The following is a 14,427-nucleotide window of genomic DNA, read 5'->3' on the forward strand; positions in this document are numbered from 1 at the left end:
ATGTTTCTGCAGCTGAAGATTTTTTTTTTTCATGAGGCAACACAAAACTTGGCAGCAAGTAATTCCCCTTCTTCACACTCATCTGCAAAGGTGCTCTCTTTGTCATAAAAGAAAAAGACACAAATGAAAGGTCAGATTCTTATTGCCCTATCTCATTATTGTTGATGCAAAACTCCAAGCTAATTTGCTTGTGGTTATGAAAATATCTCCTTTAACCTTGGCAACTCAATCAGAAAAAAAAAAAATGTCTTAGAGATGGGCATAATTTAACAGCATTTTGCATTTGCTCAGGCTAAATATCCAAAGACTACAAGCCTTCTTTTTTCTTCAGTGTGGTGGTTTCTGCAGAAATACCTCTTGACATACTATGGTGAAATCCTTGAGTACACTGCCTGGTGTAAGACAATGCATTTTGATTAGCAATAGGACTTTGGAGTTGGGTCTTGGGTACCCCTGGAATCAGGCTACTTACAACTTCAAAAAATTGCTGAACTGCTGTATTAAACAGGGAGGATAGCAATATCAGTTTCTATGAAAAGGAAAGGATTTTGTTAGTTTTTGTGTTTATTTTCTCTTTTGTTCACTGCTGTAGTCTCTCCTAACCATAACTTGAGCAAAGGAAGCACGCAGTTTGTTGAATGAATGAAGAAGTGTGATGGGGCCTAACTGACATTATGGCTACAATCTCACACATTGTAGGCACTAAGAAAATACTCTTTTTTTAAAAAAAATGATAAAAATATAGCTGAATAAACTTTATATACAGAAAAATACTTGGAAATAAGTCTAGAAAGTTTATTAATTATTATTTTAAAACATGATTTCTGTTGACTATTTATTTATTGATTCACCAAATATGCACCAAGTAATTTTAACATATCATGCCCCTTTTGCAAGTCATGAGGACTTAAACGTAAGCAAAAATAGCTGAAATAAAGTATGAACATCCAAAAATTATTCTGCCCTGGTTTAGGTATGAAATAATCCAAGATGAAGGGGAATAAATATATGAAATAAACAGCTATTCAGATCATTATATTTGCTATTAAGACTTTCTCATTTGTGTGTCTATCAGTTTCTCTAAATTATTCAGATAGAGTGCATTTTTCCAGAAGAAAATAAATTATTGTCTTCCTCTTCTCCTAGAAGAGGAAGAATTTCTCAAACACTACTTTGCTGGGAAAGAATTTCTCAAACACTACTTTGAGGTTAAAGATATAATTGACTGTTAGTCATTTTGGTGCCATTGTTCATTGACATACATCATTCAGCTTTCTGAAAAGCTAGGTCCTTGTTTCTGATCGATCTTTGACTGGTTGCTAAGAATTCTGAATCAACTCCTAGTTAATTAGACCATTTTGTCTCAACCTCATGCCTTTTCTGATTGTGATAATGACTTAAGCACAACTCTAAAACCTACTAACCAGCTTTTGTGGTTTACTAGGGGTATCATTCAAATTGTTAGAGTCAAACTGTGGGAGTGATTAGTAAGTGGGAATTGTTATCTCCATATCGTTTATACTCATTCAGTAAAACTTATGAAGTCACCAAGGAAAAAGTAAACAAATAGCAGCCACTGCACTACTTAGTATAGTTGATGATAAACATACAGGTGACAGAACAGGGAAATGCGTGTATCCATGATGTAGCCCACATAGCAATGAAGAGTGAGTCTTCTCATTTCACCGTCTACACCAGCATGGTTCAGTCTCAGCTCTAAATCTCAGGTTCCTTATTTGTTAAATGGAAATAATATGTATATTTGCAGTATTGTTGAAAGAATTAAGCCGCCTGAATTTCGAGAGAATCCATTTGTTGTTTTAGTTGTCAATTAGCAGTTTTTGCAGCAGCCCTAGGAAACTTTTATGTCTCCTAGAAATAGATATATCTAACGTAGGTATCTTAAACTTTATTTCCATACATTATGTAATATGTGTTTATATATTATAGACAGTGGATTGCTAATATACCTATGGACTACATATCAGATATACAGTTAAGATATGTAAACATTTATAAGTATATATAAGTATAAAACAAAATGCTATTTCACAGGAAGAAAAAGTATCATTAAATATATCCCAGGAAAAGTTTTTCTGTCTTCTGTCTATCTGCTTTGGTTACATTTGCTGGTATTTTGAGGATAAGGAAGGACCTGAAACAGCAGGAAGAAGTGAGAAGCAGCACTTATTACTGCATATTCTGGTAAAAAGTTTACTTATGACCATAACTGAAGCCCTCATTTTTTCTTCTGTTATCGGTTTAGTTTCTATCACAGTATTCTTTCTTCTTGTGAATCACTGGGGCTTTGTGAGGAGTTGGTAAAACAGTCAGCTTTTTTATGCTGCACTCAAAAGTAACAAAATAACTAATAGCCAGTAACCAACAGCATTATTTGCTAAAGTGAAGTTGTTCTCTCTCCTCGTTTTAGAATCAACATAGAAATGTAGTATGAAGATCCACATTTATATAGACAAAGAGCTGAATAAAATCTTGTCATTTTTTTGTTCAGGAAAACAAAAAGCCAGCATATATTTTTAATCAGTGTCTTTGGAAAGCTGCATGGAGTATGGTTTGTATGAATATTTATCCTCAAATTACACATGGCACTTAGTGAATGGGTCTTCAGTGATTCATCCAAAACAGTAAAAACAAGCAACATCAAAGTATCAAAAGAAACCAGAGTCATTTGCAGTCTGGTAGACAAACAGCAAAGTAGATTTGTCGTAGGCCTTAGTTGCCCCTTATGTGTGACTGCCTCAAACTGAATTAAATTATAATTTCCTTGAATATAAGCTTAGAAATGTCTAGCTCCTTCTGTACGAAATTTAGACGTACTTTTCAAATTCCAAATGTGATGCCATGTGCAGGACAGCTTCCCAAAACACACTTTAACATGACTACAAGTAACAATTTGTGTCAGTTTTCAGTCTCATCTTTGTATCTTCTCAAATCATAACTAGAGTTATGTGAATTCTCCAAATACTTCCTGATTTCTTTCAATGTATCCTTGCTATTTATGAAAGAAATCCTCCATTCCTAATCTTTTTTGTATTAATACATAGCTTTAGCCATTAGTGTTTCAAGTAGTGCGTATTTTTTTACACTGTAACAGAATTCACTGTGGTGTTTTCATACATGCATAGAACACACTGAGCAGATCTACCTCCAATAACTTTTTTTTTTTTTTGTCTTTTTCCTTTTTATCGGTACCGGGGTTGGAACTCACGACTGCCTGCTTGCAAGGCAGGCTCTTATGCCGCTGAGCTACATCCCCAGCCCCTCAATAACCTTCTTTTACCTCAATCATTGATCCCTTCCTTCACTCTAATAATCGCCCCTCTACTTTGAAGTTCTCTTTTTCCACTATTAATCTTCATATGAGAGAAAATATATAATACTTGTCTTCCTGAATCTGGCTGACTCTGCTCAGTTCTATCCATTATTCTGTAAGGAACATGATTTTTCTCTTCATTATGACTGCATAATACTCTGTTATATGTGTACAACACATTTTTATTTTTAATTTATGTTGGTAGATACATTGGATGATTCAGTAACTTGATTACTATGAATTTTGCTGCCAGACACATGAGTATATAGATGACTCTATAGTATGCTGAGTTTAATTGCCTCTTGTATACAATGCAGAGTGATATGATTAGTTTATATAGTAGGTCTGTTTTTAGATTTTTAAGAATTCTATTCTTGATTTCCATAGTAGCTGAACTAATTTACATTGTCACCTAAAGTATCTAAAGATTCCTTTCCACCAGGCCTCTCATCCTCACTAGCATTTATTGATTTTGTTTATTTGTTAAATTTGAGACAAAATTAACTCACTATATATCTCAATCTGCACTCAAATAAACTTATGTATCTCAGACTGGTCTCAAACTCACATCTTCCGGCTTGAACTCTTAAGCGCAATATTGTTTGTATTCTTGATGATAGCCATTTTGACTTTGATGAGAGAGAGAATCTCAGTATAGTTATGATTTGCATTTTTCTACTGGATTTGTTGATCATTTTTTCACCTAATTATTGATCATCTGTACTTCTTTTGAGATGTACAAATTTCACTTTAGTTATTGGTTTCTTTGCTCTTTTTGAGTTTTTATTCAGCCTCGATACTGGTCCTTTGTAGGAAGATGAGTTAAAAAGTATTTTTTTTTCTATTCTCTTTACTCTGTTAATATGTTCCTATGCTGTGCTGAAAATTTTTGTTTTAACAGTGTAGTTTGTCTATATTTTCCATTACTTATTGAACTATTAAAATATTATCCAATGTTTTTTCCCTGTGTCTGTGTTTCCCTTATTATTAATCTTTTGTTGTTGTTGTTGTTGTTGTTACTGTGAATAGAACTCAGGACTCTGCACTTGCCAGGCAGATGTTTATGCTGCTGAGCTGTATCTCTGGCCCTCCATCATCATTATCATCATTATCATCATCATCATCATCATCATTATCATTATTATTTTGGCATTTATAAAGACTCAGGTCTTACATTTAAGTTTCTGATCCATTTTACGTTTGAATTTTGTACACGGTGAGAAAATAATGATGCGGTTTCACTCTTCTACTTAAGGATGTCTTTTTTTCAGGCCCAGTTTTAAAAGAAGCTGTTTTTTTCCATTGCATATTTTTGACACCTTTGCCAAAAGGCAAATGGCTCTTAGACAGGTGTGACGGTGCACACCTGTAATCCCAACGTTTAGGAGGCTCAGGCAGGATTACCAGGTATTTGAGGCAGGTTCTGATACCATCAGCTTCTCCTATGGTCCTCAGTGAGCTCCTCTATATCAGCACCATCAATGCTCAGAGCCATACTCTTGTCCAAGGACATAATCTCTTCCACCAACTGTGTACCAGACCCTTCAAGGTCATGTTCAGTGACACATGCTGGCCGTAGTTGGCTCCAAGCTGTGTTTAAGATCTAGAACGATGTCTCCCCAGGCTTTGTCAATGAGGTCGAATCAGAGGAGGACATTCAAATGTTTCATGTACAATTCTTTCAGAGGTAGGACTCTCTCTTCAGTGACAGTAAAATACCTAGTGAAGAGTAGCTTTGTGTACAGCTGGTTGCAGTTGCAAATCGTTTGCTGGTTTTTTACAGGCTTCTGAGGAGGTCTGACCTTTATGAAATCATACTTGGCGTCTGTATCATCCACCAAAGCTGGAGCGGGTGCAGAGGCATTGTTCATCAGAAGAAGGCACCTTTCAGGCAGTTTGTGGTCAGAGTGATGTTTCTTCAGGGTAGGTGCCAGCACCTCATGCAGCCACTTCCTCACTGGCCCTGCGCCCCTCAGTCTGGCCTTATTCGCATACTGTTCCTTGAATACACAGAGTCTAGGAATAGTGCAGCAGTAGTGCTTTAATCTTCAGATTGGTGCTCGAATGCACACACAACAAGATGTCAGTCACTCATGAGCTTTTGCCCTGGCAGTGCCATTTTCTCCTGCACAGTATAGGTTGTTTCAGCATCTTTGTCCAGAAGATCCCTGTTTCAATACAGTTGAATACTTGTTGAGCAGCTCATTCACAATATTCATGAATTCTGCAAATTCATTCTTCTTTTTGTTTTTTTAGTTTTGTTTTTGATTATGTTTTTGAGAATGGGTCACACTATACAGTACAGGCTGGCCTTGAACTCACTTATGTATCCCAGGCTGGGCTCTAACTCATGGTGATCCTTCTGCCTCAGCCTACATTACCTTGATTCTTTGTATTGTTATTTTAGTCTGCATGTCATTGTCTTCAGCTCTGTTATTTATTTCTTATTTTCTTGTACTACTTGTGGATTTACCTTGTTCTTGCCTTTCTGGTACCTTGTGATACATCAGTAGGCACATTACTGGTGGTAGATTCTCTCTGTCTCTGTCTCTGTCTCTGTCTCTGTCTCTCTGTCTCTCTCTGTCTCTGTCTCTCTGTCTCTCTGTCTCTCTCTCTCTCTCTCTCTCTCTCTCTCTCTCTCTCTCTCTCTCTCTCTCTCCCTCTCTCTCATATAGGTGCTCATAGCTGTAAATGTCTTTCTTAGAACTCTTTTCACTTTCTCACACGGATTCCATGTTGTACTGTATTTGTATTTTCATGTGATTTGAGGAATTTTTTATTGCTCCCTTGATTTTTAATGATCCACAGATCATTCAGAAACATATTGTCCATAGTGTTTGATTTTAGATCTGTTTTCATTTGTCAAGCTTACCAGTGAAGCCCTTTCCATCACACACACACACACACACACACACACACACACACACACACACACATGTGCATGCAGAGAGAGAGAGAGAGAGGGAGAGAGAGAGAGAAATATTTTGTTTAATGTTTATGTATGATTGTCTTGTTGAAGATTTATAGTTTCATTATAAGTTGCATCAGTCTCTGTGTCTCTATTTCTGTCTGTCTGTCTGTCTATCTTTCTCTCTCTGGCATTGTATTTTATCCTTTTTTCCAAAATTTCTGTTTGATCATGTTTCAAAATTTTTTACTGCCTTTTTCATTTGTATCCATTATTATTGTTCTTAACTCATTCTTTTGTTTTCCCATGTTTTCTTTTGAATTGTTTTTCTAACCACTCTTCAGAATTATTTTTCTGATGCTACAGAGTAGTTATTCCCTATCCATTACAGTCTTCTTGTTCCTATGTCTTCCTGAGTTGCATGGCCCTTAAGGGACCAAGTTTGGAGTTTATTAATTGACTCCTTCTTTCTTCTGTGTTATTTGCTTGGTTGCCAGCTGGAGTGGTTCAAAACAAGAGCTAATTGCAGTAACTCTCAGCTTCCTTGCTCAGCAATGGAAAGTTAAATGAAATGGGAAGTTCCCCTGGCCAGAATTTACTCCAGATGAATTAGTTTGAGGAAGTCCAGGGGCAGGGCTAAGATGAAAGTCTCTTATGTATTTGGATCCTGACAGCCACTGAGAAATGATTCAGGAGGCAGCGGAACCACCTGCCTTTGATGGAGGAACAAACGAGGTTCTTCCTAGTGTACCACCCAGTCCCCTGGCTTTCAGAAGCCTAATCTCAGCATATGATCATGAGTGTCTGCTACGTCTCCTAGTCCTCTTCAGCTGGTCCACTTGTGTATCAATCTTAAATAGAAAGAGAACTCAAAGCCCACTGCATATATTCTTCGGTGGTTTTGCTTCTGGAGGTCAGTCAGGACCACACTAGGTCACAGGGCAGACACTGGTTTGCATATCATAGCCATGTGAGCTGTGACTTCTAGAGCAAAGGAAAATGTAGAGCATTATCTTTCCCCATGCAGAAAGTACTGATGTGACCTTCATAAGACAGCTCCTGGACACAGCATCATGCTTTTAAATTAGGACAATCTCAAATGATAGCCTGCTATGTAATCCCAGCCATGATAAAGTCAGACTGCCTTTCTGTTCTGGATCCCTGTCAGTTTCAGCCACTGTGCCACTCTCTGTCTTTCTGTACATCCCTTTCTCAATGTTCTTGTGTTCCCACTGGCACTACTACCAGAAGCTCAGTGACCACGTGCTCCTTCTCAGCCTCAGCTCCAATAACCTGAATTTGTGGATCTTTCCAAATCTCTAAATGCCTAGCATTGAACTTTAACACGTTCTCTTGGTGACCCACCTTGCTGAGGAGTTGTCCTGTAGTTTTTCCATTCCAAGTAGTAGAGAAGTTATCACATTCCACGGCTCTACCCACCTTTTTTTACTCCATGGACTGCCTGAATTTAAATTCCACTCCTAGAAAGTGGGAAAATTAGCAAGAAAAAATGTAACACTTAGAAATTCACCAGGAATATCATTGCCGTTATCATTATTCAGATCCCAGCTTGGATATCACTTGTACTGAAAGGCACTTTTTGACCTTACAAAATTCTGTTAGGTGAAAATTAACAATTATCAGAACACCCCAGATTTTAATTTCTGTGTATCTAGTAGACTTGCTTCCAGAAAATTATGCTGAAGAAAGGGCTCTCCATTTGAGGAAGGCATTTATTATTGCATTGTTTGTACTAGAAAAGGAAAATAAGGAACAAACATTTTTACCTATCAGAAATGTCATGAGTATTTCTCTTTTATCTCCACTGATACAGAACATAGAAACAAGTTAACACAGAAGATGTGGAAGGAGAAACATGAATAGGAAAGCAGAGAAGGAAAATCCTGATATATTCTGATGCTTGTAAAATGTTTAAAAAGTCAGTGCAACACCTCTGAAAACTGTTTATGTGCAAACACTGAACTGATAAAAACAGGAACAAAAATTTAGAGCTAGCTGAACTTCGGAAGAACAGAGAATGTCAAGGGCTTTTCTTACATAGGAAATAAAAAAGTTCTCCTGCTTTCAAAAGAGTAAAATACAAGATCTTTTGATGATTACCAGTTTAAAAACAATGAACTCCCGTATGTTTGTCATCTTGGTAAAGTCCTTGTCACTGGGTCCTTTTGCTGAGTGGAAACAATGTAGCCAATGAATTAGGGGAGGCTATTTCATTTCCTTATTTCGTGTTCTATTTCATCCAGTATAATTGTGATGTTTATGAAGTTTAAATTGATGTAGTGTGAGAGAAATAGAGAAAATAAGTGCTCAATCCCTGGACCACTGTAAGGAGCATTTCCTGATACAAAAAATTACTTTATCAGTGAGAAAAAAACATGAGAGGTTTAAATAAGCCAAAAATTTTAAAGAATTAAAAAACTTTCATTGCAATTGATTGGAAAAGTTATAAATCTGTCTCTACACAATCAAGTTTAAATCCAAATGGGGGTGAAAGTAGAAAACATGCTTCACACTTACAGCTAGAGATAAACTAAAACACAAACACCTCGCCCAGTCAGGCTGTGAGAGAAGAACTGTAAAGGAAACAGGCAATTATAAATGAGCAGCTCTGCACTTGGCTGTAGGCAAGATCGGAGACAGGAAGCAGGAATGAGGTGACTAAACATCCAGAGAGACATGAGCTGATAAAACTTAATCAGGCTAGTTTCACAAAGGGCAAATCTTTTCTGACAAATTTGGTGGCATTTTTGTGTGGCACAAAGGGCAGTAGAACGTGGCTAGAATTAAAGAGTAATTCAGCTGGAAAAGGCAGAAAGGAACAGATGATATACATGGGAATGAGAAACAGTCTTAGCTTTCTGAAGACCACTTGAGTGACATTTAACTCCCAACCCATAGATTTCATTAAGATATTCATGTTGGCAATAACTGTGAAGAAGTAGCATTGATGGACTGGCATACTAAACCATGACATGTTGCTAGCGCAATTATATTGCTGTTATCATCAAACGCTGCATATTTGGGGCTCGTATCTGTGTTTGCTATACAGAGATTACTTAGGGATTTTCTCAGGTTTTCCACCAATATGTTCTGTTTTGGGTTTGTTTTGGTGTATACATGTATTCACTGTTGAGTTAGAGAGAGCTTTATTCGTAGAGCAGCCAATGGGCCACAGTAAAATCTTAATGAAAATAGTAGGATTAACAGGTTTGGCCAACATCTTTGCTCTGTGACTTTTTAAAGAAAGTGTTTTTAGGTGTTTTGTAAACTTGAAAGAGTGCTGCTATTTTTCAAAGGTAATGTTGAAATGTTCTAAAATTGGAGATGTAATGGGGTCAAAACCCAGAAGTTCAAAACATGGAATATGAGTTTCCTGCTCAGGCGACCCCTTAGTGTCAACCTACACATGGCCTCTTCTCTTTCATTCTGAAACTATAAATAATCAGAAGTGAAGTGCACACATACAAGCAACTCTTCTAGATCCTGCTTTTCCTTTTTCATCATCTCTTTGTCCGTGCTGTCTGACTTGTCCATAACGTAGTTTGTGTACCATGGTTCAGTATTTTTCCAGTTGTCAATGTACTTTAAGGTTAGTGCTCATGTCTGAATCTGCATGGACTTTGATGATGTAATTGCTCTCTAAGAGTTGAGACTTCTCAGTTGTCAACACTATTGCTCTAATTCTTGATTTTAGTGTTGCTCTCTAACATATTTAATTCTTAACATGTACAGTACCTTAACCGTACATTTGTTAGAGTCTCTGTCTCACATACACACTTTGTTTCCTGTATCAATAGAGTAGTGTGATTGTTGATACATTGTGTCAGCTTGAGAACTGTAGAAGTTTAAGCCACTCAGCCGCTCTCCATCCTAGTGTTTTAGAGGACATGCCCTTACTGGTCTGGAATGTTGTTCACTGTGTCAACTTGAAAAGTTTAAGAAGTTAAATTTGATGGCTCAGCAGGGTGTTTGTAAGCATCCTGAGTGGGTGCAGGAGGAGGGCACAGATGGTGTTGGGGGTGGTAGTTGTTTGAAATGTAAGGAAAGAAAAGAAGCTTTCTACATTCCCTTTTGCTCTTGCTGCTTTTACTGTCTTCGGTTGCCTTGAACTGTTACCCCTCAGCCATGCCACACTAACTTGGAGCCAGATAACTATGGACAGAAACCTTCACAAACAGTGAAATAAGTAAACTTTTCCTTCCTTAAATTTGGGTCAGGTGTGTTGTCTCAGCGAGCAGAGAAAAGTAACCAAGATAAGTGAGAAAAATAATAAGTCCTCAGAATGGCTGTCATAATCCCTGAAACATGTGACTACATTATTTACAAGGCAAAGAAATTAAGGTTGCTAAGCATTTGATTTTAAAACTAGGACCTTATTCCAGGACTAGCTTGTTTAGACCAGTGTAATCCAAAGTGCACTTAAAAGTAAAACAGAGAATTACAAAAAGATAGAAGATAAGGACATTTGACTGTAAATGAATGTGAATGAATATGCAGAATCATTGACATACAGCTGGCCATTCTGAAATAGATAAAATTAAGTTCCACAGGCCAAAGAATGTGGGTCAATTCTAGAACCCAGGGACCTAAGCAGAATAATACTCGTTTTGGCATTCTGACGTGCGTAACTATAAAATATTAATTTTTTGTTGTTTACACCTTTAAGTTTGAGCTTATTTTAATGAATATAGTGGTGCCAGAGCAAAATACATTCAACTACTTATATAAATCTTGAACAGGATTTTTAGTATATATACTGTCAAAGCAAGCACCCTTGACAGATTTTTATCACTTCTTTCTTTTTTTAAAATTCCATAGGTCCTGAAGTTTCCTGATTTCTATCCTTAATTTTCTTTTTAGTCGTCTGTATTGTTATATACTTTATAAAGCAGTGCCATTTAACTTTATGTCTTTGCCTAGCCAAAGTGCTGCTTGTAGCTATTGATTATTGTCTTCAAGATTTTCAGGCAATTCAGACTGAATATATTTCAATTATAGTTTTTAAAAAGAGAAAAATCAAGTATCTGACATAAGTATGTAAAAGGATTGGTTTACAATACAAATTAATGAAGGAACCTGTAAAATGCTACAACTTCTGCAAAGCAGAATTCAAAGAAGGACGCATACATAGGCAAACAGGAATCCTAAAATGGATTTATAAATAGATACAAAATGGCTTTATCATGAGCAATCCATGTGCTAGATGAAATACATTTCAAGAATGATACTACAAAAGTTATCAGAATAGCTAGTTCTTCCACAAGGAAGAATTGATATGAGAAATCAACTGCAAGGAGGGTGTGCTGTCACAATCTGTAATCCCAGCACATGGGAGGCTAAGGCAGAAGGATTGATACAAATCTGAGGCAGACTGAGTTACATAGTAAGCTCAGTGCTAGCCTGAATTAGCTAGACCCTGTTTCGAGAAAAAAATTTGTCTTCCATTAGACTTAAAATCTCTTCCACTAGACACAGTTTATTTGCCTTTCAATGATCAAGAATTATTTTAAATTTTAATAGTTTATTTCTCTTCAACTGTTGTAAAATATTTCAAAGTCATTCAAAACCAGCTATTTTTAAAAATACAATAGACAGGGCATTATAATTGTGTTATATCTGTATTGAAATTTTCTACTTGTCATATATCTTCAGTCTAAGCTTCTTCTCTTTCTCCTTATGAGCATGTCATACAACATCATCTTTCTCAGAGCTCTCAAAACTCCTCTCTCATTACCTATCTCAGCTGATGATATCCTTTCCTGCTTCCCAAGGAAATAAGAAAGAAACCAGAAAATGGTACTAACATGCTTTCAACCTCAGAGGCTTCATTAGGTTTTTCAAATATTTGGTCTGCTCTCCCCCCTGTAACAGTAGATGAATCTTCCTTCCCACTTCCAGCCATTGCATTATGAACCTTGTGCTTGTCCCACGGTCCTGTGGGCATCACAAGTGTAGTCTTGTCTTCTTGCCGTACAGTCATATTCTCATACTACTGAATTCTTGCCTGGAGTCATGCAAATAGGTTTTAACAGCACTTCTTCTCAGCAAAATGCCTTTAACTTTGCATATTTCTCCAGCACCACCTTAAATATTGGGCCAATGTGTGGGAAAACTTACTAGAATTCTGTCTTTGTACTATTTCAAAATGCTTTCTTCCCCTTTTTCCTAATTACAACCCCATCCAGCATTCAAAATCTACTCAGCAAATATTGCTATGTCTTCAGTGAACTCTTCTGCATTTTCAAATCCAATGACATGCTTTCTCATCATCTTATTTGGCCTGCCATCCCTCCTTTGCAAAACAGGGCACACTCCATTGAAAACACTTCTTTAATTTTAAATTATTTTTCATTTTTCCCTCAAGACACCGCCTACAATTTTTCTTGGTTCCTTATTGGTTCTTTGTCACTAGTCTGATCTTCAGTCATTTTCTATGCTTTAATGTTCTAGTTTTTAATTCTCTTTGTCTTGATATAAATACTCATATTTATTACCTTCTAATGCATATAGCTTTAACTCATATACTGCTAGATGTCTGGTACCATTTTTCTAGAATATCTAATAAGAATCCACATCTAAAAGAAACTTAACATTTATAAAACCAAACTCATGGTTTCGAATGGCACAGCATACTCTAATACTGCAGTTTCCTCTTCCCAGAAAATGTAAAATGTGTCCAGCTCTCCATATTCTTAGATTGAATATATTATTTTATAGAGCTCACCACCTCATGCTTTCCAGCCAGGCACTGTGCTGCTGAGCTATATCTCCAGTCCTACACTTTCATACTTTCTTTTATACATTACAGATCTTGTCTCAATCATCAAATAATAATAATGAAACACTGCAAGCCTATTATTATTTATCTCTAATGCAAGCACACTGGTATAAGCCATGATTAATTTTCATTTAAATCATATCAATTCTTTCAGCCCCTGGGGTTTGACACTTGCTAATTCTTGGCCTAGAAGTTTTTCCCTATTCACCTTTTCATTTTTTATTAATACATATGTACAATACAGAGTGAATTTATTTTTGATTTTTCTTATATTTCTTGGATCTATCTCAATATTTCCAATTATATGTTTTTTACTTTGCTGTTGAATTTATATATAATTTGGGTTTCTCATATTAGAAAAATCATGCCATATTTAAGTTTGGGTCTGATTTCTTTCACTTAGCATTATGGTGTTAATGTGTATCCATTTTCCTACAAGTGACTCAATTTTATTCATTTTTGTGACTAATACTCCATTTTCTTAATCCATTTAACTCTTGATGAATATATAGTCTGCTTTCAAGATATAACTATTATGAACTATGCAGCTATAAACATACATATGCATATATCTTTGTAATATGTCTTTAACTATTTGGGGAAAATATCTAGCAGGAGAATATCTGGTTCAAATAGAATTTGTAGCTTAAGTTTTTGAAAACTCTCCATACTGATTTCCATAATGGTCATATAAGTTCACATTGCCAACAATATTATAGAAGGATTCTTTGGACTTAATTTTGAGAAGTTTCTATTGATTTTAGTTGTTCATTTTTAAAACTAGATTTTTCATTTTGGGGGATCTCATTTTTATTAGCTTTTATTTTACATATTAGCCCTCTACCTGATGAATAGCTCACAAATTATTTCACATTCTATAGATTGTCTCTTCTCTTTGCTGCAAAGTTTTTAAATTTGAAGTAATCCTGTCAAATTATGATTTTGTATTCATGAATTTGTAATTATAATCTTGTTTTTTATCTTGGTATTATTTCTTAAGGATTCTGTTCTAATGTTATTGTCTGTGCTTGTCTTCAAAAATTTTACCTACTTTACCTTACAACAGGTTATTTGTGTTTCAAAGTTTGGATCTTTGATACATTATGATTTTAGCTTAGTACATGATCTACCATATGAATAAGATCCAATCTTTTGCATGAGGATGTTCAGTTTACCTAGCGGCATTTACTAAGGAGGCTGTTTTTACTAAAGTATATAGTTTTGGATTCTTTTTCAGAGATCAAACAGCTCAATGGGCCTAAGATTGTTTTTGCATCTTATATTCTGCTACACTGATTTATATATCTGTTTTTGTTTTGGTTGTATGCTGTTTTTTTCACTGAGGCTTTACAATATAACTATATATCTGGAATTTGTTCTTAAATC

At 35.9% G+C, this 14,427-nt stretch overlaps 1 protein-coding gene and 1 pseudogene across 1 annotated transcript in view; one reads left to right on the forward strand and one right to left on the reverse strand.

The window, feature by feature from the left end:
• Cntn6 (contactin 6) overlaps positions 1–14,427 on the forward strand; it is a 312,209-nt gene that overhangs the window by 111,443 nt on the left and 186,339 nt on the right. The window lies entirely within an intron of this gene.
• Positions 1–14,427, reverse strand: part of LOC100732309 (adiponectin receptor protein 1-like) — a 54,043-nt pseudogene that overhangs the window by 29,631 nt on the left and 9,985 nt on the right.

Source organism: Cavia porcellus, unplaced genomic scaffold (assembly GCF_034190915.1).
Source record: "Cavia porcellus strain 051 isolate PalLab524CR breed Dunkin Hartley unplaced genomic scaffold, mCavPor4.1 scaffold_13, whole genome shotgun sequence".
NCBI lineage: Eukaryota > Metazoa > Chordata > Mammalia > Rodentia > Caviidae > Cavia > Cavia porcellus.